The sequence below is a fragment of the Rhineura floridana genome, chromosome 19 (assembly GCF_030035675.1).
Source record: "Rhineura floridana isolate rRhiFlo1 chromosome 19, rRhiFlo1.hap2, whole genome shotgun sequence".
Lineage (NCBI taxonomy): Eukaryota > Metazoa > Chordata > Lepidosauria > Squamata > Rhineuridae > Rhineura > Rhineura floridana.
This window is the reverse complement of record NC_084498.1, coordinates 20289155-20314182: the sequence shown is the minus strand read 5'-3', so window position 1 is coordinate 20314182 and position 25028 is coordinate 20289155. Positions and strand designations below refer to the sequence as shown.

General features: G+C 45.0%; 1 protein-coding gene across 19 annotated transcripts in view; it reads left to right on the top strand.

Annotated features, from left to right (window-relative positions):
- HIC2 (HIC ZBTB transcriptional repressor 2) overlaps window positions 1–25028 on the top strand; it is a 154601-nt gene that overhangs the window by 54834 nt on the left and 74739 nt on the right. For 17 of the 19 annotated variants that reach the window (XR_009759618.1, XR_009759620.1, XR_009759619.1 and 14 more), the window contains one exon: window positions 22781–22829. The exons of the other annotated variants lie outside the window; for them this stretch is intronic. The gene's annotated coding sequence lies outside the window, so the exon portion shown is untranslated. The remainder of the gene's footprint in view (window positions 1–22780; window positions 22830–25028) is intronic. 19 annotated transcript variants of the gene reach the window in all.

Sequence of the window (25028 nt, the reverse complement as noted above, 5' to 3'; positions counted from 1 at the left end):
GAAAACCCCAGGACATGGCAAGCAGCATGTTAAGGATCCATTCTCCCGTGTGTGAGAGGAGAGGAAATTCTTCTATTAAGAGATCAGCAGTGATAAATGACTGTGTTACCTTTAAATGTGTTACCTTTAAAACAGAGATAGGTTGCTATTTCTGCTGCCCTGGGCTCCTACTGGGAGGAAGGGCAGGATATAAATCTAATAAATAAACAATCTTCTCTAGAACATCTGTCTTCCCACACCCTCATATGCTTATGTAATTTATTATGGCTACAATCGTAACCTCACTTTCGTGGGAGTGAGCCCCAGTAACTTTAGTAGAACTTATTTCTGAGTAGACACGGTTAGGGTTGCGCTGTAATTGACTTCATAGATGGGAAGGCGGCCCTAATTTGAACCCTCTAGCACAAGGGTTCCCAAACTGTGGTCCAACGGTCTACCGGTGGTCTGCAAGCTTCCTTCAGGTGGCCCGCAGCAGCTCCGCGTGAAATAGTTATATTGATTTTTCCTTGTGTTTGTATTGCTTCTGTTATTTCTTAAAATGCATTTCATTCTATGATAGCTTGAGTTCTGCAGAATGCAAATTGTTAATACCGTGAAATCCAGTATACAAGACTGAAAAGAAGCAGTGAAAATGCCATTAAATATCGTACAGCCTCTAACGTAGCACATTGCAATGGCTACAAGAGGCAGAAGAACTATGACGTGGTCGGCCAAGGGTATCAGCAATTTTAAAATGGTCCATGGGAAAAGAACGCTTGGGGACCAGTGACCTAGAAAATGTAGACGCTTTTATTTATTCATGTCATAGAATTTCTGTACCACTTCATCATCAAAGCCTCCAGGCGGTGTGCGTAAAATAGCACCTTTCCTCCTCCTCCGCATCACAAGATAGCAGGATCAGTGTGATTAATGAAAAAAAATAATGAGTCCTATCCAGAGGTTCTTCTGCGTTGGATGAATGGATGACTGAGTGAGTGAGGAGCCAGGTTGTGCCAAGACCCTCGGTGATTTTCAAGTGGTCCCTGGGAGAAAACAGTTGGGAACCACTGATTTACACTCAAAGCCAACGTGGAGCCCTCCAGATATTGTTGGGGCTCATAACTCCCATTGGAATGGTCAGAGGCGGTGGGAGTTAGTAGAGTTGGAAGGGGCCTGTACGGCCATCAAGTCCAACTCCTGCTCAATGCAGGAATCCAACTTAGAGCATTCCCAACAGGTGGTTGTCCAGCTGCTTATTGAATGCCTCCAGTGATGGAGAGCCCACCACCTCCCTAGGTCATTGGTTCCATTGTCGTGCAGCTGTAATAGTGAGGAGGTTTTTCCTGATGTTCAGCTGAAATCTGGCTTCCTGCCACTTGAGCCCATTGTTCCATATCCTGCACTCTGGGATGACCAAGAAGAGATTCTGCCCTCCTCTTTGCGGCAACCTTTCCAGTACTTGAAGAGTGCTATCCTATCTCCCCTCTGTCTTGTGTTCTCAAGGCTCAACGTGCAACCTCTGGAGGCCACCTGGTTGTCTACCCCTGATCAACTACTGAACAGTCACCATAAACGGTTTATTGTGAAATTGATCTAGCGATCAGATTCTCCTAGATTTGCTGTAGCATAGCAAGATCTCGGTAGGGGCATGTCAGCTGCTGGTTTGGAGCGATGTCGGGAAATAGATTTCACACTGAGATGATTCTCTGCCAGCTTTTTCTTTTTCATAATAGTAGGGCTTCTTTGTGTGCACAATCATCTCTTTTGCCTGTTGGTATTTTGCCACTATCTGTTCACCATGGGGTTGCTGTTACCCTGTCCACGAGGGTGCAGGGTAGGTGGGTAGGATAGGCTGCCAATGCTTTGCCTAAATTTATGCATTTCAGCTCAGGCAGATTTTAATAATTACTTAGGAAGCTGTCTTATACATAGGCCACATCCACACCATGCATTTATTCCTCTATGATTCCACTTTAAACAGCCATGGCTTCCCCCAAAGGATTTTTCGGGAAGTGTAGTTTGCATCCAGTCTTTTAAGAAACATTTTTAAAGATGTTTTGTTTTAATGTATTTTAATGTTTGCTTTTATGATGTTTTAAAGTTTTTAGTGCTCTGGTTTGCCGCCCTGGGCTCCTGCTGGGAGGAAGGGCGGGATATAAGTCATTTAATCAATCGATCAAGAAAGAAAGAAAGAAAGAAAGATTTGAGCTGTGCAGAGGCGATTAGAAGATAGGCCATTGGTCTGTGGTTGAGTGCTTCCCAGGTTCAATTCCCAGCTGGGGCTAGGAGAGGCCTCTTCCTGAAACCCCAGAGAATTGCTGCCAATCAGTGCAGACAATACTGAGCTAGATGGACCAATGGTCTGGACTCAGTGTCAGGCAGCTTCCTGTGTTATGGTAGGGGAAGACTGAGCAGGGAGCCTACCCTGACAGGTTGCCTTCAAAGTCGCCCTTCCAGCCATAATCCTTTACTCCGATCTGATTTTCAGTGAGGGGGTCCACCTGTGTCAGAGCTGCACCTCTCTCTGATGCGTTGCTGTGTAATGATGTGTACTGGTTTTGTGCTTGTATTGCATGGCCGGAGAGTTTGTTTCCATTACGTCTGATGGTTTTATGTTATGCAAATATTGTAAGCCGCCCCACAAGCCTTCAAGCTGAAGGGCAGGTATAAAAGTAACTAAAGAAAACGAGAAGAAATCTGAAGCTCCTGCTTGCCAACCTGCTCCTGCTGGGAGGAAGGGTGGGATATAAATCAAATAATAAGTCCCATTGTGTTCAGCGGGCCTTGTTGCTGGCTAAGTGTGTATGGACAGCAGGTGCAGAGAACCCAGATGTGGCCCTCTGAGTTTACCTATCTGGTCCTCAAGAGTCTTCCCCACTCCATACACCTTCCTCCCCGCCCCCCCAAGCCACAAACCTTCCCAGACCCGCTCTGCACCCTTGTGTATTTTTGTCTGGCTGTATGAACTGGGATAACGCTTCTTGCTTATAGGACGGAGGATAGAGAGAGGTGTATTCAGTGGGTGTAGAAACTGGCCTGCTGTACCGAGGTAACATTTGCACTTGATGATCTGTGCACTTGCCTCCATCCCTGCCCACCCCTGGGATGTGGCCCCTGGAAGGTTGACAAGCGAATGCGGCCCTCAGGCTGAGAAAAGTTTCCCCAGCCTAATGTACGAGATTGCAGCCTAAGTGTGTTGTTCATCGCTAAGGTGTTGACAGTTCCCTTTAAGGCTTAATGCCTTGATGAGACCACATAAATTGGCACTTTCCATATTCATATTTTAAACTCCCAGCTGAATCTGTGTTTCTTGGCAATTCAATGGTGTGTGCATGTGCCCCCACCCCCTTGCAGCTTTTAATAATTTGCAGCATCCCAATAAGGCTGACAGTGTAACAAAGCAACGTGGATCAAGATTAATCGTGGGTGTTTTGAAGCCCTGATTTAGAGCTTTAAACAGTGGCATGGGAGAGTTAGGCATCTTTCTTCTCCGTCCCGTTTTGCTAGTTTTGTACTGTGCAATGTTGGGCACGGCGCCTTTTAAGTATCCCTCTTTTGTCTGTAAAATAAGCTGGTTCAAAACCCCGTCATGGTCTCAGTATTGCTGGTTCAAAGAGGATTGCAAGGCCGGGCAGGAAAGTGGAAACTGTTCCCCGAGTGTGGTAGTTCGGAATTGCGACCAAATAACGTGTGGGCACTTCCAGGCGATTTGCGTGTTGAGCATTCGTCCTGATTTGTTTTCAGGGAGGCTAAATGACATTGGCTATTTAATGAGCATTCGTTCTGATTTGCCTGCAGGAAGGTTTAGATGCGTCAAAGCAAGCTTATCTCACACTTTCCAATGCATTTTGCTGTCACTTTGCTTATTGCAAAAAGTCCAATCTTTGGGGGAATCTTTTTCTTTTTCTTTTGCTATGCAGGATCTCCCATTCAACTGCAATTGCACAACCTGAATTTCCAGATACGTGATTGAATCTCACCTGAAAAGAGTGACAGGCTGGAAGAGTCCTGAGTCTATGTGATGTTTGAGCCTTCAGAAGTACTATAGTGAATGGGGTTAAGGCAGCCCCTCCCCTCAGACTTTGGGTTGACAATACTGTTTTCTTTGACCTTATTCTGGTCTTGGGCTTAGAGTGTTCCTAATTTGTAACCTTTTCTGCTTTCGGGCCACTTGGAAACACATTGAAAAGCAAAATATGGATTTTTAAATAATTATTTGCATGCTACGGATTCTTCATGTCGCAAATGTTGGCTAACTTCTGATTCTCTGCCAGTTGTTCCAAGTTAGGCACCATGACCAGTGTAACATCAAGGTTCCTTGACCCAATCAGGACTTGCAGTCCTTGTAATCACTTCAGAAAGTGACCTCTTATATCTGTGATCCAAAGGAGCGTGATTCTGTGTTAGGATGAAATGACCACCAAAGTTTCATTATTTCATTACCGCCACCGCTCATCAGTAAATACTTTGATTTGGATTCCTGCATTGCACAGAGGTTGGACTCGATGGCCTTGTAGGCCCCTTCCAACTCTATTTTATGATTCTGTTCTATGATTCTACGAAAATTCTTTAGGTGGTGTACAAAAATGAAAGGAATCATCATGCAGTTAAGATAACTGATCAATCCTACCAGTTTTAGTCAATTACTGTATCAATTAAGTTTGCATAGAGTTTGAAAGCAAAAGGCATATGTTATCCATGGATGTCTGTGTCATAATGTCAGCATCTTAGAAAAAGCAGCCCTGCTTATAAATTATTATTATTTTTATTGTTATTATTAATAATATTTATACCTTGCACCTTCCTCCAAAGGAGCCCAGGGCGGCAAGGGGTGGGGGGAATGCTTCTTCAGATGGGGCTTGCCAAAATGCCACCTGCAGTTTTCCAAACTGCTTGTATTCATATTTTTTTTTAAGAATCCCATAATTGGGGACACTTTTTTAGTTAATTAATAGAGAGCCAATGTGGTGTAGTGGTTAAGGTTCTGGACTACGACCTGGGTGACCAGGGTTCGAATCCCCACACAGCCACAAAGCTCCCTGGGTGACCTTGGGCCAGTCACTGCCTCTCAGCCTCAGAGGAAGGCAATGGCAAACCCCCTCTGAATACCGCTTACCATGAGAACCCTATTCATAGGGTCGCCATAAGTCGGAATTGACTTGAAGACAGTCCATTTCCATTTCAATAGCTTCATCTAAGTGATTAAATCTTGCAAGCAAAGGTTTTTTTAAAAAACTACTATTCAAGCAAGAAAGCATCAAGGGAACAAAATGCAGTCATTAAAACAACAAAGATCTGTACAGATAACAATACAAAACTTTTCCTAGCAGAGGCAGACCAAAACAGCCGGCAGCTCAGTGTAAAATCACCCTAAATGAGTGAGAGCATAAATATATATTTCAGTATATGAACAGTGAACTCATTCTCCAAGTGTGGATCTTTATGAACCCAGAACAGCATCATTATGCAGGAGAGGGTGTGATATCAACAGGCTTGTGCGTCTGCACCTAACCCTTTCCAGAAATCCTAAGGGGTTGGGGAAGAAATCCAATGATGACTGAGCATGCTCACTGGCCACAGAACACTGAGCATGTGGGAGGTGGGAATGGAAACCTGTTAGGAGAATGGAAATGAGTATCCCAGAGGAAGGCATGACTGGCTCTATATCTCGTTTGCTTACTTCGTTTGGTCATTTGTTTGCTTAATTTATATACCGCTTCGTATTTCAACAGAAACCTCCACGCAAGTCCCAACAAAAAGGAAATAATGCAAGAATCAAGATAAAAAATATAATACAAATCCCACTTTCAAAACCAAACAATGCCAGTACTGCTATGGGCAGGGCCCGTTCTAAAGGGCGGCCAGGTGGGGCACTGGCCCGAGGGCCCCTGGAACTGCAGGGTAACAGGGGGCCCCTCAGCGGCTCCTCCACTCCCCTTCCATGATCCGTGGCCCCCCATGCCCCCTACTTACCTGTCTCCTGCCTTTTAATATTGCCCTTAATGAAGATGGCGGCTGTGGTTTCCCTAAAGTACTGAAGCCCCTGCCGCCATCTTAGTTGGTGGCAGAGATGCATGCGCATGGCACGCACGCGTGCCATCAACAAAGATGGCAGCGGAGGCTTCATCCCCTTTGGGAAACCGCAGCCGCCATCTTGGTTAATGGCAATAGTAAAAGACAGGAGACAGGTAGGTGGGGGGGCAGCGCACGAGAACGCGCACGCACACACACGCCGGGGCCCAGGGCAAGTCCACGTTTTAAGTAACAAAATGAGAGAAATATCTTTTAAACAAAAAGTACATACTAAAAAAACACATGATACAATCGTCAAGATCGCTCACCTGCAGTCTCTGAAAAGGACCACTTGTGAACCACATCTGTTCTTGGGTTTTTGTTGTTTCATCGGTTATGCCTATTTATTCACTGTTCTTTTAATCCCACCTTTCAAGACAATTGTTTTTCCACCAAAGTGGCTCACATAACCGAACTGTTAGCCACTGAAGCTAGTAGCCATTGGTAGCTGCTTTCAAACAGTGCGTCTCCAAATGCCAGCATTGCAGATGAAGAGGATTGCTGTTGCCCTCAGCCCTGTTTGCGAGCTCCCCAGAGGCATCTGCTTGGATGGGATGCCAGGCTGGTTGGGCCACTGGCCTTGATCCAGTAGGGCTCTGGCCAGTTGGGGCCACTCTGATCTTCCCTTGCTGATGTTCTTTCTTAAATAGCAGCTGGGTTTTTAAAAAAATATTTTGCCAGTTTTGTTTGCAGCATATACCAGTGGGACCGCCTTCAAGTCGATCCCAACTTATGGCGACCCTATGAATAGGGTGTTCATGGTACGCAGTATTCAGAGGGGGTTTACCATTGCCTCCCTCTGAGGCTAGTCCTCCCCAGCTGGCGAGGGCCTGCTCAGCTTGCCACAGCTGCACAAGCCAGCCCCTTCCTTGTCCGCAACTGCCAGCTGGGGAGCAACTGGGCTCCTTGGGACTCTGCAGCTTGCCCACGGCTGCACAGGTGGCAGGGCATGTAACCCCTGAGCCACTCCCTGTGGGGGTGATCTTTAGCTGGCCCTTGACACCCAGGAGACCTGAGCGGGGATTTGAACTCACAGACTCTGGCCTCCCAGCCAGGGTCTCCTCCCCACTGTGCTATACCAGCTGTTTTGCAGCATATAGATGAAGCTATTAATCATCAGGAAAAGTGCCCCCAATTATGGGCTTCATATATATATATGACAGTTTTGAAAGCAACAAACAGAACTTCACTCAAACATATATGTATATATATAAGTTTATGTGTGTATATTTATATATATATATATATGTTTATGTATATATAGAGACATACACACATACGAATACAAGCACTTTTGAAAACTGCAGATGGCAAGTCCTATTTTAAGAAGCATTCCCTCTTCTCTGCCATAGATGCTTACTTTTTTATGATGCTGATGTTAAAACACATACATGCGTCATCTGTAAACAGTATATATCTTTTGCTTACTAACACTCTTCAGACTTAACTAGTATAGTAATTAACTAAGGTCCCACGTACATCATACATTAAAAGCACTGTCACACTTTAAACACCTGTGGCTCCCCCCCCCCAAGGTCCTGGGAATTGTAGTTTGCTAAGGGTGCAGACAGGAGATCCCTGTCCCTTTCTCAGAGCCACAATTCTCAGAGTACCCTGGGAAGAGGGACTGACTATTAAACCATTCAGGGAATTGTAGCCCTGTGAGGGGAATAGGGGTCCCCCAACAACCCTCAGCACCCTTCACAAACTACACTTCCCAGAATCCTTTGGGGGAAGCCATGACTGTTTAAAGTGGCATGATACTGTTTTAAATTTATATTGCAAATGGGGCCTGAAAGGGATAGGGTTGATCCGCTAGGATTTCTCCTAATTGGATACCAACCCTCTTTTTCTTTCTAAGCAAAAGTTTATCCAAAGTGAAATCGTCGGTTTGGTGTTCTGAGGATGCCTTTGTTGTGTCCTGTCACTTTTGCCATACAGCCCTCCAAATGCTCTTTGGGCATGCACATTTGTATGTATGTACACATGGTCTATCTCACGAATGTCGCATGTAAATGCTGAGACTGGATGGAATGCGCAGGAGTGTTATCGCTGCTACTGCCGAGGACGATTTGGTTGTGCTGATACATCAGAGTCTTGCTTTTGCGTCCTTCCTTTGGTGGGGGGTGGGGCGGGGGAGAAAAGACTGGTTTATAATTGCTGCCAACTCATCATTAAAAATATAACACCATGCAGAGGAAGTGGCATAATGAACTTTATTAGATCAGCTAAAGTTTGGAATCCAGGAAGCAAGCGTCTGCATATGTAGCGAAACCTTAAGTAAAATAAGTTACTGTTTAATGCTGGGGCTGATCCTAAGCCCGAAAGATTTATTTCGGGTGTGTGTGTGTGTGATCATAGCCCTTCCAGCAACTGTGATGTTTTTTTAATCTTAACACAGCTATTCCTTAAATTTCCATACTCCTTTGTTTTAAAGGGATACTTGGTGGTAAAAAGTTTTAAACTTAAGAATCATAGAATCGTAGAGATGGAAGGGGCCTATAAGGCCATCCAGTCCAACCCCCTGCTCAACACAGGAATCTAACTTAAAGCATGCCCAACAGGTGGCTGTCCAGCTGCCTCATGAATGCATCTTGTTTCGGAAAGTGCGGATTAAGGAGGCTCGCCTACGGAATCAAATCTGACCTCTTTCCCTAGATGAAGTGAGGATGAGAGTGGCAATGAACAGGGTGTGTTAGTGCCCCTTGAAGGGAAAGAGAATTCTTAAAGCGGGGGGGGGGTGATGGAGTTCAATAAATGCAACAGGCAAGAGGTGTCCTTGCAAAATGTTGTCTCTGAGTCGGCTAGCCGCTTGTCAGAAACAACATACATTGAGACTTGCGAGCCACGCCAGTGTCTAGAGATTAAGATCTAGAGTTCTGTTTTATCTCGCTCTCTTCTCTTCCCACATCCCCAGCCCCAAGATCCAGGTGTTTAAATGCAATGGCAGGACCAGAATGACCCATCTCAGGAATTTCTGTCCCCTCTGTATAATTTCTCTCCTTCTGCCGGCTCTGGCTTTGAGCCTGTTGCTTTTCTGTGGTGCCCCTGCTAAAGGGTGTGAGGTTTTGCCCTGCCCTTCTTGCTGACTCTGAAGAATCTCCTAGTACCCACCCTCAAAGGGAGGGGGGGGAGAGAAAGAGATGAGGTGTTGCAACGCTTGAGGAATTACTTCTCCCTCTTTTATCTCTTGCAGCTGCACTGCTGTCTCTTCCCCACCCCCAAAACGCGCCTGCCATGTCTGTCTGAGACGTATCCTTCAAAACCAGTTTTTCGAAGCAGATTAGCTGGGCAGCAGAGACAGATATGCAATCGAGCAAAAATGTGTGCTCATGCCTGACTTCTGCGAGGTGCTTTGAGCACAGTCTACCACCTGGATGGGGTTTTTTTGTGTGTGGTCCCCCCCCCCAATCTGTTGTTGTCTATGTCCAACTGCTGGAGAGAGATGGCCAGGATGGGGTGGGGAGGAAAAGTTTGCCCTGCTGAGTTGGAGCTGGGGACCACAGCCACGGGGTGGCTAATGAGATCCTGGTTTGCTCCATGTGTAAAATGAGGCTTGGGTCCCCGTGTGCACTATACATTTCAAGCAGTATCATCCCCCCAAAGAATCATGGGAACTGTAGTTTACAAAGGGTGCTGAGAGTTGTTAGGAAACCTCTCCTTGCACAGCTGTAATTCCCAGAGTAGTTTAAAAATCGGTCCCCCCTCTAAGGCTCATTTGACAACAAGAAATCAAGCCTAGTGTTGACTCGCCCCAGCCCTGTGCTGTCCGTAGAGATTCAGCAGGCGCCTTCTATTCTGACTTTGAAATGCGCGCTGAAAACGTTTCTGTGCTACCAAGCATATTGCAGGCAATTGAGGAGATATCTTTCTGCAGTAGTTAGTGATTTCTGATTTTAAATTTTTACATGGTTTTACTGTATGTGCGTACATATATGTAAATGATTGTAGTAAACCAATTTGATTTATGTAATGAATAGCGGTACATAAATATTTTTTTAAATAAACGAAAGCTTTTAAAAATTCTGGGAATCGTAGCTCTGTGAGGTGAGGAGTCTCCTATCAACTCTCTGCACCCTTAACGAACTACAGTTCCCAGGATTCTTTGTGGGAAACCATGACTGTTTAAAGCGGTATGATACTGCTTTAAATGTATACTGCAGATCGGGTGTAGCCGGGAGTGTGTTAGCCACTGAGAAGAGTCTTCTGACATGTTTCCTTATTTTTCCCCTGCTGATTGGAGACAATCAGAGTGAAAGGAGGTGAATCAACCACTGAAAAGACTCTTCTCAGTAGCGAACACTCTCTTTCCTGCTTATTGGCTCCTAGGAGTGTCCATTTTTGTAGGAAAAGGCATGCACAAGGATCTCATTCTCAACCCTGCAACAAAAAAGGGAGGAGGGGACATGGTTGTGATTAACATGAAGGGACCCTGTGCTTCCAAATTTGCCACTATGCTACTGGTGCAGATGTGGCCTTGAAGTTGCCTTTGTAGAGTTCAGGATGATGGGAACAAACCCAGGATTGGTTCACTCTGCCTATTGCTGGCTCTTGCTCTGTCTGCCATTGGCTCTGGCTCCACCTACTGTTGGCCTCCCTGCCTTCCGCCCTACCAATCTCAACGGACAGCAGTCTCCAATGGTGGCATCAAGTCCTGCTTGTGTTTTGTCGTCCGGCTACTCCTCCGGTATTTATTATGGCATATCTATCAGATTTCTGTGAAAACTGCTATCACTTGGCCAGAGTCTAGGGGTGCCTCCACAGACTGTCAGTATTTTGTTGGAGAGATGCACACGTGTACTGGAACTTCTGAGTTTAAAGTGCTCTGTTGCCCTAGCACAACCAATCCACTTAAAAACAGCAGCAGCAATGGGCTTCTTTGCCATTATAGGAAAGTGGCAGGGAAATGCATTGAAAAGTGTGGGACGAACAAACAATTAACAGGAAGACGTATAAACACCCCGAAAGCAAATCAGGTTCAATGTGCATTGTTGTAGGTCCACCCCGCAAACAAAATCGGAAAGAATCATAGAATCATTGAATAGTAGAGTTGGAAGGGGCCTATAAGGCCATCAAGTCCAACCCCCTGCTCAATGCAGGAATCCAAATCAAAGCATCCCCAGCAGATGACAGAATGTTCAATAAAGCCCAGAAGTAGTCTAACCATGCAAACTTTGTGCAACTAATTTGGGATGAATGCACAATAAATTGGATATCTGGAAGGGCCTTAGCCTAGGACTTGACGAAGGAGGGTTAATAGCCCCAGATATTCAGGTGGTGTGGCTCCACGAAAGCTGGGTTTTTTTTTGTTGAAGATTGTTTCTTGATACAGAACCACTTTGGAATGCACAGGATAGCACAGTTCACCTGCTTTGCCCACAATCCTCCCCCTGTTTTTATTTGCAAATATGAAGGGGGAGGAGAGAGGAAGAAATTAATTAATTAACAAAGGAGAACGTTGCCAGCTGACATTAACAATAAGAATATTCCATCAGTCCTGATTTAAACGTATGATTTAGTGTTGTTGTTGTTGTTATGTGCCTCCAAGTCGGCTATGACTTCTGGCGACCCTATGAACCAGTGACCTCCAAGAGCATCTGTCATGAACCACCCTGTTCAGATCTTGTAAGTTCAGGTCTGTGGCTTCCTTTATGCAATCAATCCATCTCTTGTTTGGTCTTCCTCTTTTTCTACTCCCTTCTGTTTTCCCCAGCATTATTGTCTTTTCTAGTGAACCATGTCTTCTCATTATGTGTCCAAAGTATGATAACCTCAGTTTCATCATTTTAGCTTCTAGTGATAGTTCTGGTTTAATTTGTTCTAACACCCAATTATTTGTCTTTTTTGCAGTCCATGGTATCCGCAAAGCTCTTCTCCAACATCACATTTCAAATGAGTTGATTTTTCTCTTATCAGCTTTTTTTCACTGTCCAACTTTCTCATCCATACATAGAGATCGGAAATACCATGGTCTGAATGATCCTGACTTTAATGGTACTGCCTTCAAGTTGATTCCAACTTGTGGCGACCCTAGGAATAGGGTTTTCATGGTAAGGGGTATTCAGAGGGGGTTTACCATTGCCTCCCTCTGAGGTTGAGAGGCAGTGATTGGCCCAAGGTCACCCAGTGAGCTTCATGGCTGTGTAGGGATTCGAATCCTGGTCTCCCAGGTCGTAGTCCAGCACCTTAACCACTACACCACATCGGCTTCAAACAGATATCTAAATGAAACCGATGATTATAAGCTGTGCGTTCAGACTTTGAAAGGGCAATGACATCTTAAGAAGAGCCCTTCTGAATCAGGTCAGTGGCCCATCTTACTCCAGCATCCTGTTCTCACAGTGGTCAACCCTAACCCAACGGGAAGCCTGCAAGCAGAATCTGTGCTCAGGATCACTGTCCCCTTCTGCGGTTTCCAGCAACTGGTATTTGGAAGCACCCTGCCTCTGACAGTGGAGGTATAGCATAGCCATCAGTTTTAGTATCTTCAAACAACTGGGTGATAAATGGTGGGTTTTTTTTTTGTCCTTCCATACTTGTAGCACAAGTCCGTTAACCACCATAATGGTTCACAGAGCCCACTTTTGTTGTCAACCTGTTAGCCCCCAAACCACGGGGATATAACCCAAGAGTGCATAAACGCTCTCCTCTGTAGACTGCCTTACCTCTGGCTCATTCATCGTTTCTTTTTGCATGTTGTAAACAGGGCTGTGGCGTCGGTACGCCAAACCTTCGACTCCGACTCCTCTATTTTTTCTACTGCCCGACTCCGACTCCTTCATAAATGGCAAATGTATATTAACTAGTAATAACACATTTACTGCAGTCAAATGGTAGCACAAGGTCATCCCCACCACGTGAATCATCAGGTTAGATTGACAGAACATAAAATATATTTATTTGACTAAAATTTCTGAACAAGAAAACTTTCCTAAATGCCGATGAAAGTTTTTATTTTGAAGTCGGAGTCGGTACATTTCTGCCGACTCCGACTCCACCCAAAATTGCTTCTGACTCCGACTCCACAGCCCTGGTTGTAAAAACAGTGCAAAGGGGTTTCCTTGGTGAGAAAACATAACTCCTTTTTTATTATTCTCTTGGGCTACTCTTTAAGTTTGAACGGCCTCTCTGTTCCATACTTACAGCCACGTAAGTCCCTTTCTGCAGAATCCTTCCTTCTTTAGTTCTTGATTGCTAGACTTCGCGGATTTTTATGTTTTCAGGACAGGCTGCCAATGGGGAGTAAGCCTCTTACAATTCTAGTTACGATTCTCTTAAGCCTATAAAGTAGTCATAGGGTTATGAGATTTAAAAAGAGAGGTTTATGACATTTTCTAAGCTTTGAAACTTACGGGCCAAGAGTTTAATATGAAACGACATATGACATGAGCAGTTCTTGGGAAAACGCTTTCAAATCTCTCTGTGTGTGCATGTATAATGTGTATAGTATACATATATCAAAATATAGTGTAGGTGCATGTGAGAAAGAGAGAGGTGGCTGCCTCTCTGTTAGCAGAATAGATGAATTGTTCCTTTTTCACTCAGTGCCAATTTATGTGTTAGTTCATCTGATCGCTTCCTTGTGGTTTGGGTTTTGCAGAAACTTTAGATCAATAGCCTTCACCCTTTTCAGACCCAGGACCCACCTTCAACCCAAACATGCATTTGGGGACCAATTTCTTCATTTTTTACTGTATATTTGGTGTGGTGGTTGCTCTGCTGTTGAGACCCTGTATAGGTCAGTAGCAGGTCTCGACGCATCAGGCCAGTGGCTGAGATTATCGCTTACAAAGCAGGGAAGTTGGTGGTACTTCCACACAAGCCTTCGCCCTGATTCAGAGAACTTTGGAAGTAGCAGACAGTTGTCCGTGGAGCAGGTGTCAGCAGCTGGCATTATCGGGCATTTACCAAGGCCCACACTTCAACAGGGAGCGCACGAGTGCACAAGCAAGGAGTAGCGGCTAAGGTTGCCTATTTATTCACTTGCCATTTTAACTCTGGACATGGATGGAGATTAAGCCCAGGGGTGTAAATATCTGCCATGTTGCAAGGGGAAGAGACATTCTCCCCCCCCTCCAGAAAAAGCCCCTTGGAGCCGGTGTTGCTTGTGCACCTGTGAGATAGCAATGCCTACTACGCAATCTTGGCCTGCGTGGCTGTTCCTCCGAAGCAGTGCTTGGCAGTGTGCCACCCATGTGAGACCTGCTGCAACAGAGTTTCCCTCTCTCTGGTTTTCTGTCCCCCACCCCAGCAACCAGCCAGCATTCCATGGCCACTGAGCACGCTCAGTCGTCTCATTTGGGGTACTTTGAAAGATTTTGGAGTTGTGGGGAATTGGTGCTTTTATGGGGTCCCCTGCCCCCACAGCTGTTTTGGCCACCTAAGGGCTTGGCCCTTGGAGAACTGAGATCGCTATGATGATGTAGAATGATCCTGTCCCTGGTTACGCGCTCTCCCTGAGCATGCTTCCCTGCACTGTGCGCAGGTGATCCAGTGGCAGAAGCTGTTGGCGGCAGTATGCCTCTGAATGCAGTTGCTGGAATCTCAAGCGGAGACAATTCTGCGGCACTCAGGTCCTGCTTGCAGGCTTCCCATTTGGGGTGTCCAGTTGGCCACTGCCAGAACAGAACTAGATGGGCCATTGACCCGATCTAGCAGGCTCTTCTTATGTTCTCATGCAATGGGCTGTTTGGTGCTAACTTTGTGCAAACCAATTCATCTTGCATGGCACTCCGTTCTGTTTTTGTATGTGGCAACACAGGCATTTTCATACCCCCCCCCCAGTGATACTCTGCATGCCCGCCTACTGTCTTTGGTGTCGACAATTGCACATTGCCTCGCCGGTGTTTTTGTGAGCTATTCTATTTATATACCAAATCTAAGACCTTTCCCCAATCGGCAGGGCCCTGCAGAGGATGTGGGGGATAGGACGCTGGTTAGATAGAGGGCAATGTGGGAAAGGCAGGCCCGGATTACCCCTTGGAGCAGGTTCCGCCAGTGTTGCTGCCTCTATGGGAATGACCAAATTTCCTTGTCGGTATAATTACTGGGTGGATTGCAGCGGCTCAGCCGTCTAGGTAAACGAGCCTGTGATGAGAGAATGGAAACATACCTTTACCAAAAAAAAAAAAAAGTAGACACTGTGTGCATGCACGAATATTTGCGTGCAGGGTCCCAGGGAGGAGAGGAGCGGTGAGGCTAATTGGTTATTGAGGTTGGGAATGTGGTGAAGTTTGGGTGTAGTATTTAAATGTCATTCAGTCTGTTTTCGGTAGGCTTAACAACCAACCCTAAATGTACAGTGTTGCCTTTTTCTGTCGCTCAGGATGGGCTGGGGTGTGTAAACGTCTGAAAGTGGGTTTGAAGGTGCACATGGGAAGCGGACTTACCCTGAGTCAGACCATCTAGCTCAGTACTGTCCACACTGACTGGCAGCCACTCTCTAAGGTTCCCGAAGGGGTTCTCTCTCAGACCTACCTGGAGATGCCACTGAGGATTGAACTTGGGACATCCTGTGTGCAAAGCAGATGCTCTTCCATTCAGCCCGGCCTTTCCCCATACTTTGGAACTCTTCAAAAGTACTTTGAAGGGGGGGGGGGAAGAGTTCAAAAGTACTCTTTCCAAATTCTTACGTAGGGTTTTAATAATTGGAGACTGTTTTATCTTCTAGTAGTACAGTGAGGAGCTAGTGTGGCATAGTGGTTAGAGTGCCAGACATCAGCATCCCAAAATTAATACAGGACGACAGCAACAAAATACTTGTCTGCTTTTTACTCATAGCAGGGACTGATGGAGAATGGATAGCGTATTTCATCATCCCTCTTTCACTGGAAAAAAAAACCCAGGACAGTAAAAATAAATGTACAGGTTAGAAATGCAGTAGGCAGGCAAAGGAGGGATGGATTGCTCCCTGCCTTTTGTGCCAGTGGTCTTGATTTGAAGGGGCATGGTTCAGGGGTAGAGTATCTGCCTTGCAGAATTTCCCAGGTTTAATTCCTGGCATCTCAAGGTAGGGCTGGGAAAGAATCCTGCCTGAAACCTTGGAGAGCTGCTGCCAGTCTGTGTAGACAATACTGAGCAAGATGGGCCAATGGTCTGACTTGGTGTAAGGCAGCTTCCTATGCTTGTTTGTTTATAAATATATTTATAAATGGTTTGCACTAAGTTCAAAGCAAAACAAAATAAACCCTCCAGTAAAAACATTAAAAATACAATAAAAAACAAAGGTCAACTATGTTTCTAAATAATATTTTGTTATTAAAGTACTTTTAGGCCAGCTTTCGGAGTAGATGCATCCCCGAGGCAGGTTCACAACACACAAAATTCAAAACAGACCCTAAAAATAGATAAAACCAAAACAGCCATGTAGAAATGCATGCAAATTGACAGCAGGTTAATCCTTATAATTATAGCTCAGCTGAAAGATTTAAAATTGCAGCAGCGGCACTGGAAAACCACCCAGACAAAGCAGGTCGAAATGAACAGGGTTTAAATACCTTTATGGGCACGATTTTACACACACAACCTCAACTCGGGCTGCTTAATGAGGTTCAGGAAAATTCCATAGACCTCAAATTGTCGCTTTCTTCCTGTTTGTGTAACTGAAATGATAAAACATACCACTTTTCACATGGGATAGCCAATGTGGTGCTCTCCAGATGTTGTTTGACTGCATCTGCCATCACCCCCAAGCCATTGGTGCTCTTGCCTGGGGCTGATGGAAGCTGTAATTCAGCCACATCTGGAGGGCACCGTGTTGGCTACCCCTAAACACCCCTTTCACAGAAGCAAAATGGATGGCGATCACCTCCAGGTAAATTGTGTTTAAGAGACACCTTGTTACTTCTCATTTGTGGAGGCTTAAATACTAGCAGAACTGGTGCACAGTTTTCTGGGATTTTTGTTTTGTTTTTAAGTGTCATGTTCTATGGTCCTTGCTTGGCCAGGAGCATATTGCAAGCAGTGCGAATATTGCCACATTTGCAAGCAATGCGAATATTCGTGCACAGGCTTCAGATTTGTATACAGCAAATATTTCATATTTGCATGGTTTGCATATTGATACAAACTCTGACTTTATAAGGCTTTGAGTCCCTCCCAGCCTGGTCACCCTAGGCTGGGGCCTGATGTCCGTGTAATGGTGTGGCTCGCCATAACTCTTGGTTTGAGTTCACGGGCCTTTAAAAAAAAAAAATAGCAGCATAATCAACCGGGTCCTCTTTGTGAGCAGCTCAGTTCTGTGTGGTCTCCTTTTGTCAGGGTAGTTTATGGCCTCTGTAAGCTTTTCTCACTCACCTCCTAATTGGGAAGGCAAAATATGGCACTCTCAGCTGCTGCTGTTACTTCCTGCAGAAAATTGTTTGCATCCGACAACAGGCTTAAAACCCAAAGGGAGCTGCGAGATCTATCATCTCTATAGATACAGGTATATGATTATTTCCTTTATTAATTGCTTTCCAGTGAGTCATCTCAAAAGTGATGCAGAATGCAATAAAAACACAATTAAGGATACAAAATCAGTTTCGCATCCAGTGCAGATACAAACTGATATAACAATCTCCATTTCAAAGCCTTGTTGGAAGAGTAAAGCCTACATCAGTATAGATATGTGTGTCATTTATGTCATGCTTTGGATTCAGCGTAGTGGCTCCAGGCCTATAGAACACTCTTCCACTTGAGATTAGACAGGCACCTTCCTTGTTGAACTTCAGGTGCATGACTAAGACTTTCTTGTTCCAGCGTTTGGTGTTACAATAAATATCGTTGTATTGCTTCAGTTTCTGTATGGTTTGTTGTTATGTACGCTGCTTAGAAATGCAAATAATTAAGCGGTATATAAATGCCTTAAATTAAAAAATGAACAAATGTATTAATCGCTTCCTCTAAGGTAAGTGGTATTCAGAGGGGGTTTACCATTGCCTCCCTCTGAGGCTAGTCCTCCCCAGCTGGCGAGGGCCTGCTCAGCTTGCCACAGCTGCACAAGCCAGCCCCTTCCTTGTCTGCAGCTGCCAGCTGAGGGGCAACTGGGCTCCTTGGGACTATGCCACTTGCCCACGGCTGCACAGGTGGCAGGGCACGTAACCCCTGAGCCACTCCCTGTGGGGGTGATCTTTAGCTGGCCCTTCACACCCAGGAGACCTGAGCGGGGATTTGAACTCACAGACTCTGGGCTCCCAGCCAGGCTCTCCTCCCCACTGTGCTATACCAGCTGTTTTAAAAACAGTTACAACAAATGCATATTTAAAAACAATTTGAAAACAAAAAGCAATTGCGTATAGAACCACTTTAAAAATTACATATCTAAAATCAATTTCAGATCCAATACAGATATCAACTGGAATAACAATCTCCACTTAGAAGGCTGGTTGAGAGGAAAGTCTTCAACAAGTGTCTAAAAGGAAATCTCTCTCTCTGTGTGTATTGTGTGTATAATTCAATTTGTACTTCAACTTTTAATTCTTTATCTTAGTCTTCCTAGTGCATATTTCTGTGTGCCACCGCCCCCCTTAAAAAAAGTTAAAGATATGCTCTTGGAACGCTGAGGGGAGCCTTCAGACACAAAACGGCAATCTGGTGTTTGGAAATAATTTTAACAAAGAGCCATGTGGGAGTCCTAAACTACCCAGCTTTTATTATTCAGGAGGCAGAAAATGTGGTTTGCTATTCAATTGATATACAACATAGACGAGAGCCGCAAGCCAGCCTCACTTTAGCTGGGGGGTGGGATTCAGATAGTCTTTTGAATATAATAACTTAACACTTTGGCCTCAGTCCATAGAATGCTTCTTAGCTGCTGGTGGAAAGCCAAGAAATAATATACTGTAGTCTTAGATGCTCACTCAGTTACCCTCATCCCATCAAGTCCCCGGTCTTGGAAACTGTATAATTCTCTATCCCTTGCACTCCCTACACACACACGCACACACAGGGGAGCCAACAGGATTTCTTGGGCCCAGTACACTTCACATAGAATGGGTTTCTTACATTTCCACCCAGCCCCAATCTCCCAGCAATCTGTTGGCGAGAACTGTGGTTTATAGATTACCAATTTGAACATTTTGAATCCAGTCTTGATTTAAGATGCATTATTTAACAGATTTTTAACCTGCTCTTCAGAGTTCCTGCCCTCACAAGACATTTTGCAACAGTTATAAATAGCTCCAAACCCATAATCATAAAATTATTAAATAACATTTAAAAATTAAAATAACATTTAAAAGATAGGAGCAGCTAAAAAATGCTTGTGCGGCTTGACTGAACCAGCTCTCAGCCTAACCTACCTCACAGGGCTGTTGCAAAGAGAAAGGGGGAGGGAGGACGATAAACACTCCATATAATAGTTTATTGTCAAAACCAGTTGGTCAGTGCAGAGCATTTTTTTAAAAAAAATCAGTGTGAGTTTCCTGACAAATAACAGCAGTGACACTTAAATAAACCCTGTCTAATTGCCTTAAAAATAGGATTGGGGGGTGGAGGCGAGGGAGAAAGAAGGATTAACAACACAGTCCTATGCTGTGTTGACTCATAAATCCCACTGATTTATAGCATAATCCTAACTATGTCTACTCCGAGCGCTCTGTCCGTTTTGCGTTCTGCAAAATGACTTTCTTATGTGCGATTCTGAGTGGAGACCTGCACCGTTTGGTGAAAGGGAAGTAGCTCATGGCAAAGTGCCATAGCTCAGTGGTAGATCATCTGCTTTGCATGCAGAAGGGCCTGGGTTCAGTCCTTGACGACTCCAGGTAGGGCAGGGAGAGACGCCTGCCTGAAACCGTGGAGAGATGCTACCAGTCGGTGTAGACGATCCTGAGCTAGATGGGCCAAGGCAGCTTCCTATGTTTACCAGGCCCAGCGGTGTCATTGTTTGCCGATTGACTGATGGCAGTTTGCTGCCGTATATGAGCAAGCACATGCGCTCACTTGACCGCACTTACTTATTTATTGCTTTGGGCCAATCGCAGGTTTTTCTATTGTAAGGAAGTAGGATAGACGGAAATCTTCATGTTGTTGAGTAGGCACTTAAAACTCTGCACAGCTTTATTTTTATTCATGGAAGCGACCATGACAGGGCTACAGCAGTCCATTTCGGTTTGTTTTAAATGATAGTGAGTAGGGATGAGACTTGGCAAAATCCTCCTAGGTGAAACCTGAGTGAGGCAGTGCCCCAATTATTACTGCCATCTTTTATTTGGGATGCTGCTGTTAATGGAAAAAACAAAACACCATTTATCTTTGCCACTATGGATGTCAGAACTATGAAACAACAGCTTTCCAGCGTATTGCCATAATGGAGATGATATGGGGACAATATGGTTTTTCAATCAAAAATATGCATTGCTTTGGCAAAATACAGTATGTGAAAGTACTGCCTTCAAGTCGATTCCGCCTTATGGCGACCCTATGAGTAGGGTTTTCATGAGGCTGAGAGGCAGTGACTGGCCCAAGGTCACCCAGTGAGCTTCATGGCTACGTGGGGATTCGAACCCTGGTCTCCCAGGTCATAGTACAACACCTTAACCACTACACCAAAATACAGTAGATATAAGGATAGCTAGATATTCATATTCTGCTGGTCTGTCTGTTTATCCTGTCGGTCTGACTATCAGGATGTTTTTGATATTATTTATTTTATTCAAATATTTCTAAACCACACTTTCATCTAAGATATCACAAGGCAGTATATAGCCTTATCATCGTGTATCGTTTGCCGACCGAAAAGAACAGCAGTGAATACCAATCACATTTGCATATTGATTCCCGTTCAGGAGGTGGGAACAAATGAGCGAATGTCGGCAATTTCCCCTCCAGTTTCCATTTCAGGCAAGAGCTGTTCCCAGTCCTTCCTGTGGAGACACCAGGGACTGAACCTGGGACCTTCTGCCTGCTCTACCGCTGAACTATGGCACTTCCCTGAATATGGAATAAAATGATCGGGGGGGGGGATATTTTCACTGGAAGAATTCAGAGGCTTTTGGCTGTTTTCCCCAGGAAAACTATTTTTAGTAACTGCTATGAGCCTCTTGATGTGTCACCGTGCGGTGGAATAGGCTTGAACCAGAGAGACCTGGGCCCGAATCATTGCCGTTAAACTCACTGAATCATAACCTCCGCTGTCATTGTTGGTTTGCAACCCCTATGCATGCTTCTCCAAACTCCCTTGAAGAGAGGCAGGATACAAATGTGGTTCATTTTGTGACAATCCCGGGAAAGGGTCGTTTACGAATGGCACAAATCTTTGTATAAATCGCGGCTGTCGCCTGCAAAACACACTGGCAAGACCCTGATTATTGCGTCACTGTATTTGTGGGCAAAAAGCAGTGGCTTTAATGAACGTCCTTCCTGGGACGCCAGAATATTTGGCCTTGGAAATCTGTTGCTTTCTGTTTTGTAGCCTGGATCATGTCATCCTAATACTCTGGTGGTGGTGGTTTTATGTGTGTAGGGGAAGAGTTGGATTTGATGTCCCGAATGGTTAGCAGTCGTTATGGAGCAGGGCTGTGTTTGTATCTGGGGGCAAACATGTTAGCGAAACCGAGTTTTGACATGCTTACTTTTCAAACGATCCCACTGTTGGTCAAGGGTTTCGTTCTTTGTTTTCAGTTTTAATCTTTGGGTTTTAATTTATGTGGGACCGGACCGAAAAGCATTCAGAGGCAGAAAACTTTCTGGCCCACCCCATGCACTCTTCTTTTTATTTTTTTGTTTAATCCAGGCAAGGCATATGGCAAACCTGTTAATCTAGAACTGTGTTTGAATGGGGATCACGTGGGATCTCTCTCCCACCTCACCACCCACCCCCACCAGATCTAGCTAACTAAGCAAGCTCAGGCCAGATTCCTTGTCAGTGGTTGGGGGTGAGATGTATTGCCACTCAATATTGAGAAGATTGGTGGGCAAGGAGGGATGGGCTGTATTTTAGTGACAATGTGTGTGATGCCTCCCCTTCTGCATTCCATCCTCCTGACCTCTGGATCATCCTTGTGGAAAGGCAAAAGGAGCTTGTTTTTCCAATAGATCCCCATTCTCTGTGTTCTTAACTCCTTAGGATAGGGATGCAAAATCTTTTTTTTCTCTGTTGATGGCTGCATTCCCCCAGGGATAATCTGTTGGTGGCGGGGTGTGTGTGTGCTGGCAGTGGGGAGAAGCCAGTAATGTGCAGGGCCAGAGCCAAGAGTGGGGAGAGGGCTTCCTGTTTTCTCCCCCTCTCTTTCTCTCTCTCTCTCTGTGGCACATGCTCTCTCTCTGTCTGTCTCTTCTTCTCTTTCTGTGGCATTCTCTCTCTCTCTCTCTCTCTCTCTCTCTCTGGGGCGCATGCTCTGGCTGTCTTTCTCGCCCTCTGTGCATGTGTCTCTGGTGCACACTCTCTCTTTCTGGCGCTCTCTCTCTCTGTGGCACATGCTGTCTGTCTGTCTCTCTTTCTCTCTCTCTGGGGCGTGCAAGCTCTGGCTGTCTCTCTCTGTGGTGTGTGATCACTCTCCGTGGCTCTGTGGCTCTTTCTCTCTCTCTCTCTGTGGCATCCCTTTTTTTGGCTATTACTTTCCTACATTTTGTTCCTTGCCACCTGCATGATTTTAGAGTGAGGATTGCAAGTGGCCCTTTGGCTACAAGTTGCCCAGCCCTGTTTTAGGAGAATGTGGTAATGATGGAGAGGAAGGGTTTGCATATTCATGTTATTTACCCATGAGCAAAACCAATTGACCCTTGACTGTTTTCTCTCTTTTTCCCACAGGTAATGTTGCATGTTGCCCCAGGGCAAACTCCCCCTGTTGGTATCTGAGGTAAGGGGAAAAAACGTTTATAATTGCTTCTAGATTCTTATGCACTCTGGAAATGGAAGCATGTTGCGTGTACCCAAGGGTCACTCGGATTAGTTAATCTTTCTGTGCATTCAAACTAGGGATAGGGGAAGGCGTTTACTTTGGTTTGGATTTTAATTTGCACTTCCTGAAAGAATACGCAAAGCTAAAGCCACCTATTATTTAAAATTCACTCTTCTCCATATTTTGTGGTTCAGTTCTCTAACAAAAAAGATGCACCTCAAAATGCATATATTGGGGGGAGATGTGCTTGAAAATGCATCTGTTAGTGAAAATGACATACAAAAATACATTAAAGAGCTCACAAAAATGTGTGCATTGTGTAAAACCGCCTACAAAAATGTGTATCTTAGGAGAAATGCGTGCTTAAAAGGCTGGTGAATTTTTATGAGGACTTTTAAATAAGAAATCTGGAAACTGACTCAACCTGAATTTAAGATTGGTGCGATGAGAAACCGAAATTGACAGATTTTCTTGTCCCTAGTTCCAGTTCCCTTTTTTAGTACTTCTTCGATCAGAGTCGTTAAAAAGGAAGAGGGAACATGTCTTGCTTTTTTGAACGTGGGCCCCTGTGGGTGCAGGCAGGACCTTATCCTCAGCAGTTAGGGAGTGGTGCGCGGTAGCTGTTCCAGAGGGCTTAATCTGAAAGGAAGGTGTTGTGGTTTTGCAGAAACGTATAGATAATGGCCTTCGCCCTAGGAGTCCAAGAACTACAAGTAGCCCCCGCACCAGGGATAAGGGAACCTGGCCCCTCCAAATGTTCCTGGACTACAGCTCTCATTGTGCCATGCTGGCTGGGGCATATGGGAGTTGGATCCCTGATCTGTAGAGAGAGAGTGTCTCCCCTGGTTGGCCACTGTGAGAACGGGATGCTGGCCTAGATGGGCCATTGGCCTGATCCAGCAGGGCTCTTCTTAAGTTTAGAATAGTTTTTTTTATCGACATGCAGATTTAACCGCTTCATACCCCTACACGATTAATCAGCTGAAGATTTCTTTCAATGCAAGTGGCACACCCTAATGGGAAGAACAAAATATGAAAGACGATTGTTCTTTCTGTGTTGCAAACAAAGCATTTACAGCCACTGAGAACATTTTTTTGAAACAAAAGACACTTTGGGGGTTTGAGGGGAAGAGTGATGGAGTCGATGCCAGCAATTCAGGTGATGAGCGCACATGTGAAATGCATATGCGAAGTGCATATGTGATGTTATTTAGTGTTGGTTTCTATGGGAATGTTTTGGCGAGCGCATACTCGCCCTCTTGGGTTCTTTCCTGTACATTTCCTGCGCGAGAGCATGTGTTGCATCTTTCTATCCAAGAGACACATGTTTCATATTTTCCCATAACCTCTTCCTGACCCTTTTGGCTGAGGGAAGGAAATGCAAGATGGGACCGTCTCTCTCTTGATTGTGATTACTTACACAGAATGGAAAACTTTCTGAGTTGCTCATTTATTCCCTGCCCCCCACACTTTCTTGTCTCTCTCTCTCTCTCTCTCTCTCTCTCTGTGCAATATTCCTTGGAACCATAAACTCTTGTGAAGGGTCAGCCAGGATCCAAAGGAGCTTCCAGACAAGCTCATGAGATGGTGGAGTCGAGTTCTCATTTTCAGGCCATTTCCTTTTTATCTGGCTCTCTTAATATGGGACTTAATTAGTGAGTGACTCTAGGTGAGGGGAGGAAAATTATGACAGCCATCTTGAAAAGGTTAGAAAGATATGCCCCCAAAGGACTTCTTCATTTCAGTTTTGACAGCTGCTGTCGGTGACTTGAAGTAAATGCAAAGTTAAGGCCAATTTGCAGGATCTTCCAGCAGATCTACACCGGAGTGATAGAAAATGGCTAGAGTGATGCACTGCCTTGAACTTCCAGGACAGATTGAAAGTGGCCACTGCCCATAATTCTCAACGAGGGCAGAAGGGTGTCACTCTTATCGCCTGGCACCTCTGTGTTGACCAAACAGAGAGGGAGAGCCCCAGTGTGGGAACAAAAAAAAAGGGAAAGTAATAAAGGAACCAGTTAGACCAGAATTAAGGGCTGTTAAGATCAATTTGTACAAAAATTGCAATAGTGTAAGATGGGCGGATGAGCTACCAAATAAACATCCATAAAGTGCTCCACCATAAAGTATTCTAATTGTTCCAGTTGTTAGTGCGCT